Raw genomic sequence first — 17,313 nt, forward strand, 5'->3', positions numbered from 1 at the left:
ATGTGTCATGGGTTTAGGTTTCAGAGGTGGCAAACAGTACATAGTACTCAGTAATGTAAAGGGGTCAGTCTGGAAAGGAATAGCATGCAAAATCACAGGACCATTAAGGTCAAAAATTACCTCTAAGATCATCAACCCAGCACTAGCATGAGCACTAAACCATGTCCCAAAGTGCCATGTCTACATATTTTTTTAACACCTTCCAGAGATGGTAATTCCACCACTTCCCTGGCAGCTTGTTCCAAGGCACTGGAAGGAGCTACAAGCTTGTGAGAGAAGAGCCACTAAGGATTTTCATTATTTTTTTTTCTAGTCTATTAAAGAGGCTGAAGCAGAAAACCAAGGTGGCCCATTAAATGACACTAAACATGGGGGATGGCAGCAGGAGAAGGAGGAACCCTGTGCCAGGAGGAGTAAGTGGAAGAAGGGAGGTACATATTTCTTACTCTCTGTATGTCTCCTGCATCTAAATCAAGGGTGCTGGGAGCGTGTTGGGGTGTGTGGGTTATGATGGGAGTGAGAACCAGTGAATTCTGTCAATAAGTGAAGTAAGTTACCTGTTGGTTGCAGAAAGTGCAAAGGTTAATTAAAACTGTAATTGCTGTAGCCTTAGCAAACAGGTCACAGATTTCAATCAAGTGCATGGCTGCAGGCTGGTTGTTTGTGTCCCTGCTCTTGGCTTGTGTGAACAGATTACAGAAATGCCTGACCAGTGGGTGCCACCGAGGGGTCTCCTGTACAGATGAGCTGGCTGCTCAAAGCAAGAATCGAGAGAAATTGGTCTCTGACCCACTGGAAAAGGATCATCATAAAGGGAATAGAGGAGAGCTGGGTCAGCTGGCAATGTGCTTTTGCAGAAGGCTGTTCACTCTAGTTGTACAAAATGTTTCTCCTTTTTCTGAAGATTGCCCTTGGTCAGAGGGAAGAAGAGTGAGACAGGAGGTTAAGGTGGGGATGCCAGAACCTGTGGTTTTTTTCTCCCTCCACTGGGAGATCCTTGGGACCTACAGCTATGAATAAGTTAATGCTGCCTTAAGCAGACCTAATTTTCACAAGATCCATTGCTTCCCTCTCGTGGAATCATTTAGGTTGGAAAAGACCTTTAAGATCATTGCATTCAACCCTTAATCCTGTACTGCCAAGTCCACCACTGAACTATGTCCCTCAGCACCACATCTACACATCTTTTAAATTCCTCCTTTTTCCCTCTCACCTCCTGAACAATGTACTGTGCCTTACCAACTGGATGCTGACTGGATCAGCCTGATCTTAAGTCTGACATTCTCAAAAATGAAAATGGTTGTGTAAACTAAACAAACTTCACTGCTGCAGAAGTTTATTTATGCATATCAGAAGCATTTTTGGCAGATTTAAGTGAAGATCTTCAGGTTTTTCCTTTCAGCACAAAGCGGAAAAAAACCTAAAAGTTACAATGTTGAGAGCCATTCAGAAAGGTCAAAAGGGCATTTAAGAAAAAAAAAGAGGAACCTTCTGAATTGCATTTTCAACATGGACTGAGCCAGCCATAGAGGCTGTTGACTTTTTTTCACTCATGGACAGTAAAAAATAGAGGATTTGCATGCAGGATGTTGATTTTCACCTGAAGAATACAAGGCAACGCATAACAATTTGGTATAAATCCCCAAATGTCTATAATTTAAGTGCACAAAAAATAGTAGCAAACCACTGCACTTGAAAGTGAGGCTGTAGGTACAGAAAAATTAAGGAAACATTTTGGAAGCCAGTGGGAAAACACATATTAGCTTGTGGGATGAGGAGAAGCTGGAGTGTGATTTTGATTAAATTCTGGAATATGTTAAGAAATAAATTAGCCCACTGCTCCTAAAAAGGTTTAAAAAAAAAAAAAAAAAAAAGACATCCAGTAAAACAGTATTTCTTATTTATTGCACCTCCATAAAAATGACTATTCTTAAGTAGTGAAATTTGATAACAGCCTCAACCTTTTTTTACCAGCATACTGTAATTATGTTTTTGTTATAATTCATTTTCTGAGCAGCTGGCAGTGAAAGATGTCATTTCTAGCAAAATGGAAAGCTTCTCAATTGAACAGAATGGCTTGGAATAAAATGTTCCTCCCACAACAGGTCATGGACCTTCCCTTGGGTCAAGGTCTAAACACAGGAAACAGTTGCTTAGACACCAAAGAGCATAAAGTGCAATCATAGGGCCCAGTTTCTCCTTGTGAAAGATCCTTGGTCTCTACAGCATCCTAAGAGGGGAAAAAACCCTCCATACACAGCCTCTGTTTGCCATGCAGATGTTACAGTATTAACAACAGGCCATTTACAAGCCCCAAGTGAATGTCAAAGCTTTTGTTTGCATGCAGTGAGCACATGACATCGGTGGAGCTGCCAAAAGCAATCTGTGAGGAGCTGGGAACATCACTGACACCCGGTGCAGCGCTGACACTGGGATCAATACCCACACGGTGGCTTTCCTGGCTCTGTGTTTGCATTAGAGCCTCCTTCTGCCACTTGCCTTTGCTGTAAACAGCAGCAGAGAAATGCATATTGGTTTTGCAAGTCATATCACAAAACCTTTCTCCATGGAGTGACAAAAAGATGTGATCAATATGTTGTTTTTCCCCACCTGGTGAATGCTTGCTCTTCAATATTTAATAGGCTCCTGGCAGCTGTGCATCTGGAATCCTCAGCCAGGAGACCATGACTGCCAGGCTCCTTTCCCCTCCCAGCATCTCTCCTGCCTCAGCACAGTATCCACTAGCAATTCCCTTTGGACAAACCTCTCTTTTGTTGCCTGCTGTGGGTTCATCCATGCCTTTCATCTCTCTCAAGCCCTGGCTGCTCCCAGATGAAGGGTTCTGGGCTGTTCATATGTGAATTTTCCTCACTGCCTTGTACAGAGATTTCAGTGTTTCATAGAATCATTAAGGTTGGAAAAGACCTCTGAGACAATCAAGTCCAATCATCAACCCAATGCCACCATGCTCACTAAACAATGTCCCAAGGTGCCATGTTTTATGAGGCTGAAACTCCAGCTGTGGTCACTCTGTGCCAGCTTCAGCAGCCAAACCTCCCTCAGACATGATTGCTCCCAAGCCTCCGTCTTAGCCTGTAGTTGATGGGGTCAGGAATTGTGAAGATGGGAACAAATAGAATGAAAAAAAAAAAAAAAAGGAGATTTGGATGGAAAAGAGGTTCTCAAACCAGTTTGAATGCTGAGGCCAATGTCTCATGCAACTTCTGCACAGGTATGGACAGTTGGAAAAATCCCATTCACATCACTGGCTATGGATCGGGTCTTACATGTTTGAAGGAAACAAAATACATTTTATGTGATCTTAGTAAATTCCTCAAGTACCTGGGCTGAGTTGTTCTTCTAGTATTTTACTAATAAAACCTCTGTATATATTTCTCAGGAAAAAAAAAATGAGTGGTAATGCAGGCAAATATACCAATTACACACATTTATGAGAAAGATTTATGACATGCTTAGGAATTCCCTCCAAGAAATTATATGCAAATCCCCCACCCCCTCCCCTCAGCCCCATGTTACTCTCAAGTGAAAAGCAGAAAAGCTACAGAATGCTCCAGACTTCTTTAATGTTACTGAAATCAGTGGACTAACTGTGGGTTTGCAGCAGTGTGACTTAACCAAATTCAGTGCTCTTGCAGACTGTGACGTTTTCTGCACTACTTCAGAACAAAAGAAGCTGAGTTCTCTCAGGTACATGGAAAAGGTGTGCTTGCAAACTGGTTTTCTAGGGAGCCACATATCTAATGGAGAAAACAAACTACCTGTCCACTTGGAATAGATGCTAACCTGAGAGTCATCAGTTCTCATTAATCCTCTGCTCAGTGACAGGGTTGGATGTGTATGAGGATGGATTTATTGTCACTGATGAGATCTCAGCCAGAGCATTGTCAGAGTTCAGGCAACAGATGGTTCTCCAAGGAGCTTTCCCTAAGAATGCAGTGTGTATCAGTAAACAGTGCTGTGTGTGTGGATCTGTTTATTCACACACATATGCACACACATCTCTCATTTTGTGTTACTCTCTTGTGTCATTTATGAGCCTCTGAGTTTTAAATGAACTGCAGACTGTGGGTTTGATGGATAAAACACAGCTAGGTGACTGCAGTGAAGTTTTGCCATTTTCTGGTACCTAAGGTGACTGATGCAGCAATGTTTTTCACCAATTTCCCTCTCATTTGCCTACCATTCTGGTAGGAAAGAGAAACTGCTTTTGACATGCATAACTCTGCATGTCTTTTCAGATTCATAGATTCATAGAATGGTTTAGGTTGGAAGGGGCCTTGAAGATCATCTGGTTCCAACCCTCCTGCCATGGGCAGGGATACCTTCCACCACACCAGGGTGCTCAAAGCCTCATCCAACCTGGCCTTAATCACCTTCATGAAGGGAGCATCCATGACCTCTCTGGGCAACCTGTTCCAGATCCTCACTGTAAAGACTTTCTCCCTAATATCCAGCCTAAATCTACCCTGCTCAAGCTTGAAGCCATTCCCTCTAATCCTATCATTATAAGCCCTTGTAAAAAGTCCCTTCCTAACTTTAAGTGATCCTTCCAATCTGGTACCCAGCCGATAGCTACACCATGCTCCCACACTGATACACTTAGTTTTCTCCATGCTTGTTTTTCTCTAACCTCAATCACAACAATCTGTGTTGGTGTCTGCCACTTCCTCTTGGAATAATACTCCCAGAAATGCTCCAAATCTAAAGTGCTGACCCCAGAAAAATTTTCAATTCCTGCCATTCTCCTCTGTAACATTACCTATGACTCTATTCATCCTGAACTCCTGCTGCCTTAGGAATTCTCATGCAGCTACGTAGGATATTTCCTTCACAGCTTTTTAAGTTTTTTTTTTTTTTTTTCTAATGGGAAGATGTTTCCATGTTTTATGGGATCTTGTCTTTATTAAATATTCTCATACCCAACCAGCCCATCTAAGTCACACCATAAAAGATCATTTCTTCATCAGAAGAGCTGCCTAAGAGCAGCATAACTGCTCTGTCCCTGTTTGGTCTATGGACAGCCTGATACCAAGAGCAAACAGTGTAAAAGTAGTAGATGTCCTCCCTGTGTGCTCAGTGCTGCAAGGGTCGAGGATGGGTGGACAGGCTGAGTGAGACATCTTCAGCTTAGAATTGGAAGTGATGGAATTTGTCTCATATAGTGTGGGTGGCAGGTGTGGTGTCCCCAGGAAGCATTTATTGTTTTCTCTAGCAAACCTGTTTGCAATTGCAAGCTCCCTCAATTGCCTTTTCTTTGTGAGTTTTGGACCTGACCTTCATCTTGGCTACATTTTGCTTAACTGATGTCTTAATACAGAGGAGAGAAAAACACTTTGTACTTGTTGGTACCTTGCCCATGAAGGGAGAGGGAGAATGATGAGGTGCTAATGACACTTAGGTTTGTTTTTCTGTCAACAGGGATTGCATATTCAGGTTTACAGAAAGCTCACTGTCAAAAAAAAAGTCTAGGGAGTTGATAGAAAATATTATAACAGTCAGTTGAAACTTTTAAGGGGAAAAAATAAAGTGTATTATCATTATTTGACAGAAAAAAGTATAGAGGAGGTTATCTGTTCCTCACAAACTATTACAGAAGCAGTGCTGTTTTCTTTTTTTCTATTTATTACCATCTGCATCATTCCAACCACACAGTAAATCAAAACCAGATCCTATGGGAAAAGGATGGGGTGGATAGGAGGCAGAAAAAAAGCTTTCCTTCCCTGAAATTGTGTGCAGTCAGATTGGCACATGGGGTCATTGGTGGGGATGGACCTCCTGACATCCAGGCAGCCCTCACTGTTATATTACAGACTTGACCTAAGATAGTCAAGGCAGCATCTCATCCTGAGACCTCGAGGCATATCCTCTGTTCTTGCCTGCTCTGACTCACCTGGGACCAGGCCAAACTGGTTCCCAGGTGTGGACAGATCTTCCCATGAGACCAGACAGGCAACATCATATTCATTTAATTCTGGCCATAACTCAGACCTCTGGGCTGTTGGCATTATCTCTCTGTGCTGTCAAAACTCAATGAATCTTTCCCCCAAAGTCTCAAGGCTATATTTTTCAATCTCTTTCCAAGCCTGCTTGTACTGTCTGCTTCATTAATTCTCCTGTAAAAATGAATGACCTATATGTTAAAAACAGTTGAGAAGTCATTCTCATGCACAGCAATTCTTATATTTTGAAGCTACCTGCTCCAGCAGTTAGGACAGGTCATAGCTCTGTTACTTTGGAAGTAAGGTTACAAAGCTGAGCTACTGGCATTCCTCTGCTCAGTGTGTTGCACATGACATATATATATATATATAAGACATCTTACATCTCACATCTAGAAACATTCCAGGTCAGGTTTTTTGGGGCTCTGACCAGCCTAATCTAGTTGAAAATGTCCCTCCTTCTGGCAGAGTGGTTGGACAAGATGACCTTTGAATGTCCCTTCTAACCCATTCTATGACTCTATGGTGGTCCATGTCCAGGGAGTGCCACACCACAGATTTCTGCCTTTCCCTCATCCCTGGCATTAGGGCAACAATACTCCTTGATGCAAATGGAAAATGCCTCAAGGTAGTAAGATGGAGCTTCTTTACTATGGAGAATTCCCCACATCACTGTATAATGACCATGGAGTTGTCTCTTGGGAGATTCAGTTGCTGATTTACAACTTTCTATTACATTTGTATTTATATAGCCTGATTAGTTTGGCTTTTTGACACTCTCTTGACAGTTTGGAAAGAATATTCCACTCTGCATGGAGAAATTTTTCATAGGTGCTGACACAACCATAGAAGTATTAATCATAGAAGTATTAAGGTTGGAAAAGACCTCTAAGATCATTGAGTCTGATTGTCAACCCAACACAACCATGGCCACTAAGCCCTGTCCTGGAGTGCCATGCCTAGATGTATTTTTGAACACCTCCAGGGAAGGTGACTTTGCCACTTCCCTAATTTTTTTGATCTTGGTATCTACAAACTAATAAGGGCTTTTGTGCTGAGACTGTGGCAACTGGGAAAACATAGAACTGGGTTTATAATTAAAATTTCCTTTTTTTACTTCCAACCAGCATCACACATCAAGCACTGGATAATGTTTTTTGTTTCTTTTGGAAAGAATATTTCCCCTGGGTAATCAGCACTCTGCTATCACCTTTTTCTTCCCCTGATACTGGCTTTGTGCTCCTGATGTCACTCCAGCAAGAATGAATGGTGTGTGCCAGAGAACTGCAAATGTTTCCCAAGTCTTTTACACGGGAAGAAAGTATCCCATTTTACATATCTCTGTCAAGCTCTTGATAGCCATCAGCAAGCTAGAGAAATTCAGAACCAGTATCAGAAGGGAAATAAAAGTATTCAGTGCAGAGAGTTTTACATTTAATGTATTATCACTTGCTTCAGTTGAAGTAATGATTTTTCTAATCTCAGATAAAAGTGAATTCCGTCCTCTGCTATGTCATGGTCTTCTTTCATTGCAAGGAAACTTCCTGCAGCATTTTATCTTTTGGGTTAAATCATTTTCCCATAAGACAGACATGTAATAAATTCTCCTCTGAACACAGGAATAACAATGTGACCAGCATTCCTACAAGTCCATGCAAAAGCTGCTCTCAGCCTGGCAAAATATCCTTAAAAGCTCTGAGTGCTTATTGACTTAGAGGGAGCGGATTTGGCCCCGCGACAATCCTTGGGTGGACATTTTCTGTCCACGTGGCAAAGCATCGTAGTGCTTTTGAGATTTCCCACAGTGTGGGTATCCCAAGGTCTGCCACTCTTGGCAAACAACATATTTATTAACAAAACACTATTTTTCAGGATAACATCCAGCACTTTGACCTTTCCTCCTCTCTCTTATGCAGTCATTTTTCATCTGTGTTTCTACTTGCCAAGTCAAAGATGCTTTCATGGATTTTCTAACACCATGTTACAACCACCTAGCACAACAGAAACTGCAGGCAGTGTGGTTCAGGCCTTTGGGAATATAGGGAATATAAAGGCATCTTCTGGATAAATAAACTAAAAATAAGAGACAACTCACAAGAAGGCTCTAGGGGCAGCTGGAATCTAAAGCTGTAGAGAAATGCAGAGGGGAAAGGCCAGGGGGACACACTATGAAAATAACCCATAGATTTTTTTTATTCATATCACTCCTGGGTCAGATGGGAACTTCCCACAGATGGAGGTATTTGATAAGCTGGCACCAAGGGCAGTTTTTCTCTATAAAGCATAAATCCAACAATTTGCACATACCACAAACCAAGCCATGCCTGTGGAGTGATGTTGCAGACTAGATTTTTTTTCCCCCTTTGTTTCTGTTTTCCTCCCCATCCTCTCTCACACATCATACTGACAGCCCAGTCCCTGGCACAAAGACTGGCCAGACCCAGCTGCTCTTGGGCACAGGCACATCTCACAGCTTGGGATCCCGGCGCAGCCCCTGCCAAGAATTTCTTGAGGCTGATGGTAAGCTCTGCCGACCCAAGTGGCATGGAAAACCCAGAAATGTCTGGGAGCACATTGATCTTTTGCCAGGAGGGACAGGGAGGCTCTGCCAAGTGCCTATTGAGTTACAGACATCTACCATCTTCTGCTGTGGTCCCACTGCTGTCGAGCAGGCAGGCCAAAGCTGGATCCAAAGAGACAGTTGTCATGGAACAGGGGTGCAGATGCTCTGGTGGAGATGACTGTGATGACAGATGGAAGGGGAGGAAGCACATTTTCCAGATATTCCAGCCTTTCTACGTCTTTCCTTTTTCTCCGTTCCTGAGCATTATCCATTTACCTTCCAACTCTGGTCAGTCCAGAGTTAGGTAAGAAGTCTCTTCTATTAGCCTTGCTCCAGAAACAGAGCAGGGTGTCACAGGTAGTTGCCAAAACTTGTTTTACATTGAACTGGACAGTCCCAAATAAACCTGTCTGCAAACAGTTTTTCCTGCATCCATCCACAATACCAGTCTCTATCCTACTGGAAAACTACTCAGCCCTCCTCCCACAAGGGCAGAAAGACATGTGAAAGCCACATTTATTATATACATTTTAAAAACCCCCATAAATTAATAAATAAATAGAGGGAAAAAATACCTTTGATACTGAAGTAATATTTCAACCACAAAAACAATTCTCCTCTGTTGAATTTCTTTCTGGGCTATATCTTAGCTGTCACAGATACATGAAATCCTACTCTCCCTACTTCCTATCCATCAGTCCCTTTCCTGCATGTGATCTGCTTTAGGTGATCCTGCTCTGGCAGGGGGCTTGAACTCAATGATCTTCTGATGTCACTTCCAACCCCTATCATTCTGTGATTCTTTGAAGTCTTCTCCTGACACCTTTTTTACTTTTTTTTTTTTCTTTTCCCCTATATTTACTTTCAAAAGATCAGTCAAGAAATGTACTCACCAGTAAGGGAGGTCACTCTTCACAGTGCATCATTTTATTTAATTTAGAACTACAGTGATATTTGTGATCTCCATGAACTAGGAACTGAAGTAATAAGCTTAATACTAAGCAGTAATTATAATGTATAATAATTCTGTTAACGTGAATGATGACCAATAGCTACAGCTGATAAAAAGCTTATTTTTATCCTGCATTAAGATTAAAGAATTTGGGAAAAATCACATATGGGAAGAGAAGAATCCTGTAAGATGTTAACTGTGCAGATCTGTAAGGTTAAAATGTGACAGAAGAGTTGCAAATACCATCAAGTGAAAGAAAATGCAAAATAATAGTTGAAAACCATCCCTTTGCTCCCATCCTTTTCAAGGTTGGTTGGTTGGTTTGTTTGCTTTTAAATCACACCTCATGCCTGGTAATTTTAAAGACAAAAACAGTGCTCAGGAAGGAAAAAACCTAGGCCAGGCAGCTGTGGCATTTGGGTCAACTTTATCACATAGAGACCAATCTCCATTTCCCTTCTCTTGTGTAGAACATCTCCATAGCACAAAGATTGATTGAAATGGAAACAACCACAGAGTAGACACAAACCTGCTTCTTTCCCCACACACTTACTTTGCTCTAACAAGAGTAATTACTACATTTTGATGTTAGTGTAATTAGCAACTTGAGTCTTGTGCCATATAATCTGAGAATGTTATTAGAAGGTGGAGAACAGATTTTGGAAAACATATCTGCTGGCAAAATTAATGCTGATCAATGTTAATATTATTTTATGTGCTTTGGGGGCTTAGGTGCTGTATCCTTTGCTGTTTGTATCTGTAATACATGGGCCTGGATGGCATTCACAATCCTGCAAGTAAACAAGTTAATTATTTAGTTATACACAAAAGCAACTTCATCAGTGTAACTCTGGGATGAGCAACATGCATAGCAAAACAGGAGAGCAGTGTAGACAATGTAAAGAGAGCTCAGTACACCAACATGTCTGTGCCATTATATATCCCAGCAATATCAGCATGGTTTGACTTAAAATAAGGATTGGGAAAAAATGCTAAATAAGAGGAGGAAGAACTTGTGTTACAAGGAATTAATGGCATTGAAGGGGAGAAGAATATTTTAATCAGCCACTCAAGGTGGACTGTATTAGGATTTTTTATATACACAAAAATCTCTAATGTTTGCCTACATATCAGCAGATATCAGTCAGAACCAAGAGGATATTTCTCAGCTGAACTGCACAAGCATCAGGTTACGTTCCTGAGAAGCCAACACCCTCCTGATGTGCCTGGCTAGCAGACACATGTTGACGCCCTTCTTTGGCAAACTGTTCAATCTCATTTCCCCTGGCAAAGCAGTGGATGATGTGGCCTGAGAAAAGGTTTTTCAGATGTTCTGTTAGGCCTCTTTCTAAAGGTCTTTCATGTTGCCTGGGCTCCCAGTGAACACTGCAAAACAAGACTTTATAGTTTCAGTGAACTCTGCAAAACAAGACTTCATGGTTGGTTTTCTACGAATATTTCAAAAGGACCTGATTTTCCAAAATACTGCACAGATGAAGGTTCTACAGTGGTGCAATGGCTGATCAGTGTTTGGAGATAAACAGCACTCAAAGGAGCAGGAATGGATATGACCTCCCAAGAACCACAGTTGCAGTTTTCCAGTCCATAGCCGCCTTCTTACTGGGATCTGGAGGCTTTGCTTCCATCTCCTGAGCAACCATCTGTATTTGGTTTTGCACAAGCAGAACCTCAGCATTTTCTAGCACCCAAACTGCATGGCATTTGAAAGGTGCTGAGTATCCAGCTATCATAGAGCAACGTGTGGGGAGATGATGCATCTTTTAGTCTCTTTCTGGTCTATTTCCTTAATCAATGATGCTGATTACTAGGGCAATTGGTTTCTAGTTACTTTTTCATTTCATTTTACTTTTGTTGGAAACCATAATGAACCTTTGGGTTTTTCACTTCCCTTCCAAGCTTTAAATCAGCTGCTTCTCTCCCAGGCAGCTGTAGCCACAGAGAACACCTTGCAGGCACTGATGTGCCAAGGGCACCCAAGTGTGAAGCAAAATAATTACATGGGTCTGACCTGGCTTTCAAAGTGGTTTGCTGGTCTATCCATGATGATCAGAGAGCCTCTAAGTGTTGTCCAACCACTTGCAAGCAGGGTGAGTCTATTCAGAAGGCAGGTTTCAGACTGTTACCCCAGCAGAAGACTCATTTTCTTCCCAAGTATTGTTTTCATTGCTTTCTGAGGAGGGAGGGGCTGAAGGCTGGCAGAAGGCCAACCTTTGAAGGGGTCAGAGAAGGGCGAGAAAAGTCTGAGTCAGGAGTGCTGTCTTAACTACTTACTTCTGGGTTTTCTTTCCAGCTTGTTCTTTTTTGTGGCTAATGTTTTTTTTTTTTTCCAGGACATGAAAGCAGCTGGGCACATCCATTGTACCAAGGAGATGTTGGAGGGAGCTGCAACAGAGCAGGCCAGGGCTGACACACAATAATCTGCACCCAAACTGCTGGAGAGGGTCTAGGAGGACAACCACCATCACTGCTTCAGATCCCTACAGGTTTCTCCTCTCAAATTCTCCCTGACATTTTCATTGAATCATAGAATGTCTGGGATTGGAAGGGACCTTCAAAGGTCATCTGATCCAACCTGCAGGGAGCAGGGACTAGATCCAGCGTCTCTGAGCCTTGTCCACCCTGACCAGGAATGGTTCCAGGGATGGGTCTTCTTTCACCTCTCTGGGCAGCCTGTGCTAGTGTTTCATCACCCTTACTGTAAAAATTCCTTCCATCTAATCTGAACTCCCCTTTTTTAGTTTTAAACCATCACCCCTTGTCCTTTCACACTAGTCCCTGCTAAAAAGATTGTCCCCATCACGTATCCTGCAGTGGTCCAGCCCAAACATGGCCTGTGTGTTCCTGCCATAACTGGTGCCAACAGATTTCTTCACCAGGCATTTAGGTACCACAAGCTTCCTGAGCGCTGGAGATGCTGCAGAGAAGACTGTCACACCAGCCTGAGGAACGTGTCCATCCTGCCAGTAGTGCAGGTGTCCCCTCCCTGTGCCTGTCTATTGCCATTGTGTCACAGTTACTGTGGCTCTGCACGTGTAAACAGGGGCCCCTTGGTGTGGTGGGATCAAAGCACTGGAGGCTGCCAGCCTAACTGAAGCTCTGCTGGTCCAGACAAGGAGACAATGTAACATGAAGCTAATTTTGCAACAAGGCTTTTGCTTTAGCCCCTTGCCCCCCAAAATGAGGAAACTGTTGTATGTAGCTAATGAAAGATGGTGGAAGAAAGGGCTGCTAATAGGGCTAATTAACAAGTGGGGCTGCAAAAGAATGTCATGTGCTATAAATCAAGTGAAATACAGCTCTTAAGCAGAGACTATTAATTACACGCTTGAACTGAACTGTGTATGTTACTCATCTGTGGGGCAAGTACAATTACCCACCAGACCCTTACTGAATACAAACAAAGCTAAATTTAACCTCAGAGGGGTTTGGGGAAAAGGCTGATACAAGGAGCCAAGTGTCAGCCACTAGAAAGGAACAAGGTGCTTGCAATATCCATTAGGTGGAATTTAGTGTCTGGAAGTCTAAACCTTAGAGGAGGGTGTATACAGATGGGGAGGGGTTAGATTCATTATGTAGCCACTGTGGCAGTTTAGGCTGGGTGCCCCCTGCCGCTGCCACATGAGATACACCTCTGGTGTCCTGGGTGCCCACCCACAGGGGTGGACACAGGAAACGACGTATTTCTACCCATAAGTCCTGCACCCTATAAGGCCATCTGCAAAGTCATTCTCTTCCTCTTTCTTCCCTCTCTGCTCCCACGGGAGATGTCCTCTCTTATCGGGTAATGCCGGGGGAGTATCCTCAAGGCCTCTTAGGCCTGTCTAGGCCTAATGCCAGGAGGAGAATGGAGGGGGGGGGCAGTCTCAGACCTGGCCAGCCTGAGACTTGCCTAGCAGTGGGAGGGGGAAGAAAGAGCCCTGGGGGATTTGGGTAGACCCTCAGGTGGGAAGAAGGGAAGGATTGGGAAGCTCTGGGAATTGTGTAACAGGCTCTGTACGCTTTGGGATACTCTTTGTCACTATGCTTTGTGGTTTGTAGTTCTCTGTAGCTTCACCAATTGCTTTTTCCATTTAAACTTTCCATCACTCTCCAATCCATTTGTGTGAGTCTCATTCTTTTGTCCCTTTCGGGGCAAGAGAGGATCTGTCTGGCCCCAAACCAGCACAGCCACAGATCTAGCTACATGGGTATTTACAAATACATACATACCTCTATCTATCTAAAAATACACATAATTTCTATTATACTACAACCAAAGCAGCATTGAATCCACAAGTGCTTTGCTGTGCAGCTTTTGAGACTGTGTAGGAAGTTCAGGGAGAGTGGATAACACTTTGGCTGAGTGGTTAATAAAACTTTTCTACGTATTCCCTCATAAATAAGATCTTGCTGGGGATTTCCATGAGATAAATGTTGATTGTTCTTTACCCAATGTGTGCAGACTATGTTAAGAGTACCTCACCAGTCAATGCCTTGCTGTGCAAGAGAAGGAAAAAATCAGGACAGCATTTCCCCAAAGTATTCTATTTTAATTCGCCACCTCACTTCTGCCACTAATATTTCAGGACCTGGTGGATGCCAGTGTCTCCATCCAGCAGCATTTTTATCTTAATATTCAGAAGGGAAAGAAAATTGCTCTAAAGTTTGCATTTTTGTCCCAAATCATGAATTTCAGTAATAATTGAAAGCACTGTCACTGGATTCTGTTAACTAATCAGCTGTTCAAAGAGATACAAGCTGTGGGAATTTTTCCTGAGGAGTATCCTAGGCTATAAGGCAGGATAAGCATCTCTCTGTGGATACAGGTATAGTACTGCCCTGTCCCACAGGAAAAGCTCAGCTAGCAGATGGTGCAGGATCTGACTTGCTTTACTCATTGAACTTTGCAAAGATGCTGCTTTTTGTCCTGTGGACCACATATATTAAGTATAGATAATGGTGATTCTAGGTTGAATTCTACTAGGCTTTATGTGACTTTATGCAGACTTATGTAGCTGTGTATGAATTATTCCTCTCCTTTTAGGACTTTAGTATGAGATTGTCACAAGAAGTTCTCATTTGTCATGGTGAGGTTTTTCTTACTTCTCTCACTTTTCACTGGGTGGTTTCAACAAAGTTCTTCCTGAGGTTTCTAAGCCTTGGAGTTCCCATTGGTGTCCACCATTTGCTAACAGCTAAAGAAAAAGAGATGGTACATTTCTTTCTATCTTCCCTATGTTTGGAAGTTGCTGGGTAGTTTTTAACCCAGGAGTAACAGCTGCTGAAAGATGATATGTTGATGCTTTGTACCTCCAAATGACATGGACCTAAAATCTAAATCCTTTAGCTTCTTCTCTTTCCAAGAGGTAATCTTTTGAAGAACTATAGTTCTTATTTTCTGCCCCCTCTTCTCCTGATCTATTTAAGAGAAAATACCAAAGTGATGGAAAAAACTTCACCTGGTGGCATACTAAGTTATGTGTTGACGTGCTGCTGAGTTTGATCAGTAGATAAGTATGGGGAATCTTAAAGGGTACTCAGAGGTCTGGTCCTACATAGATATATTTTGAAGCTCTGCAATTGTACTGACAAAAGCAAAATGTCTTCTGGGTATACAATGGTTCTATTCAGGCTTGCCCCACGACTAAATGATCACAGAGCCATCCAGTGGGCCATAATGGAACATTTCTTACAGATGGATCTTACAGCTGGATCAGAACAAAAAGTAAGGAAAACTGTGTGGGATTGCACACCTCCTTAGTGATATCCCACCTTCTGATGTCAAAATCTTTCCAAAGCAGTCTGGACCACACTTTGTTACACTGCTTCTCTTCCTCAGAGTTACTGAAAGTCATGGAAAGGCCAAAAATGTTTGAGTTAAAAAAAGTAATGAATTCTAACATTCTAGGAAAATACAAAATAAGACAATTTCTGAATTGTTGCTTTTTGTTTGGAAGGTTTTCTTTTTATTTATGTTGGGTAAATGCTCCAAGTGATTTAATCAAACTACTATCAGTTTCTGATGGGTAAGCTTCAAAATGTAGCATAGTCTTGGATGAAGTATCTGGTATATTTGGCAAGAATGAAGCAGTTAATGTTTTATCAGCTTGAAGTTAATGATATAAACACTATTAGTGCTTCTGCCTGTGTTCTCTGGAAATATCTGATTTGGTACTGTGAAGCTAACTGTTGATTCATGTGCCAAGAAACATAGCTAAATGTTCTTCCAGTAAGTTTTAATGATAAGCTGATGGGGAAAGGCAAATGAAGACTGAGAAAGGAAATTACAAGAGTCAGTGGAAAGTGTTCCCTCTGTTCCTTTATTATTTTATGGCAAGGAAGGGACAGTATGGAGCTAAATAAGCCTCAACTAAGCCTAAACTCTTCCTTCCCAGAGCTCTTCAGATGAGGTTGTAGGTGTCTCACTGAAATGCTATCCATGCTGCAGTGACAGATAGCCTCCAGAATTGGTTCTGTGAGTGGTGACTGTGAAGGAAGATCAGCACTCTGAGGTCTGCTACTACTTTCTTTATTGTAAATGCAAAACTTCCTGTACCATTGGAGGGACAACTGCAAAATGCACACATAATCTTATTGATGTTCCAGGGAAGTTGATTGGGAAAAGAAGGCAAGATGAAAAGGTGACCATAGCCAAGTTTCTGTGTTGTTGTTGTTCTTGAAGTTAATTGTCTTGTAAGGTTTGTGCTAAGAGTTTTATTTATGGTCACTAGATGTTAGGGCATCCAGAAGTCTGGATTCTGATTGAAACATTTTGGCTTAGTGGAATATGTGAATGCATATTGCTCCCATGTACTTTTGTTTTCCCCTACAGGATGGATGAAAATTCAAATCTTGATTTACATGCTGAATCAAACTGCAGATCAGAAATGAATGACTGATGAGATCCTGTACTTATTGACTGAGCTACTCATTCAGCCATCAGAAGCATGGTATCCAAAATTAACCGTGCCACTATAATCTCAAGATCACTTGATAAGACAGTCAGAGTCCTGGGAGTTATTTCTCTTGCTGAATCACACATGTAACTACCACCTTCTGTAAATTTATTTTCCATACATGCTGTGACTCTGTTTTGACTGTAGTTAAACAGACATGGTGAACCTCACTTGGTATTAAAACCCGAGCATTTGCTGATAAGTTATTCCTGAACCAGCCCAGTGATATGAAGCCCTAGCAGATATGATAAGGAATATGAGCCCTTCCCTGAAACCTTTGCAATGGTAAAGGTTTTTTGCAGTCAGGTGGTTTAGGGACACATCTAAAAAACAGGGAATGCAGAAGTCATCACTAGCTTGGCTTCAGAGAGGTTCCAGTCAAGACCTGGGAGAAGGCAGTGGCAGATACTGGAGATGTATAGGGGATTTCTTCTTGGCCTGAATTCATTGACATCTTCATATGGATGCTACTGATTTTCTCTGCTATTAAGCTGGCTGTGCACCCAGCAGTAGGTAAGCTGAGGACAGAGGAACTGCAGTGTTCCCATCTTTCATGTGCATTTCAGAGATGCTGGAATATTTACGTTCCCTATGGAGAACCTGTGCCACAGTCAGTGGTGAAGCAAGCATGAACTGCAGGGAGCATTATGTGTTGTTGGCATTTTACAAAACAGGGTGGCTAATGATTTCCTGTGAGCAATCACGAGAGCTTCTTAATCTTCTAGGTCACATAACAACTGACTTTCCTGCACTTGCTGCTTTTCACTGCTCCACTCTGCTTGATAATTGCTACCTGCTCCTCTGAGGTGCACAGCAACCACTGAACACTTCTGTGTTGACTTCCATGGAAAATCAAGGCATTAAGCAGTTAGCAGAACTGTG

The sequence above is a fragment of the Indicator indicator genome, chromosome 25, assembly GCF_027791375.1.
Source record: "Indicator indicator isolate 239-I01 chromosome 25, UM_Iind_1.1, whole genome shotgun sequence".
NCBI classification, from domain to species: Eukaryota; Metazoa; Chordata; class Aves; order Piciformes; family Indicatoridae; genus Indicator; species Indicator indicator.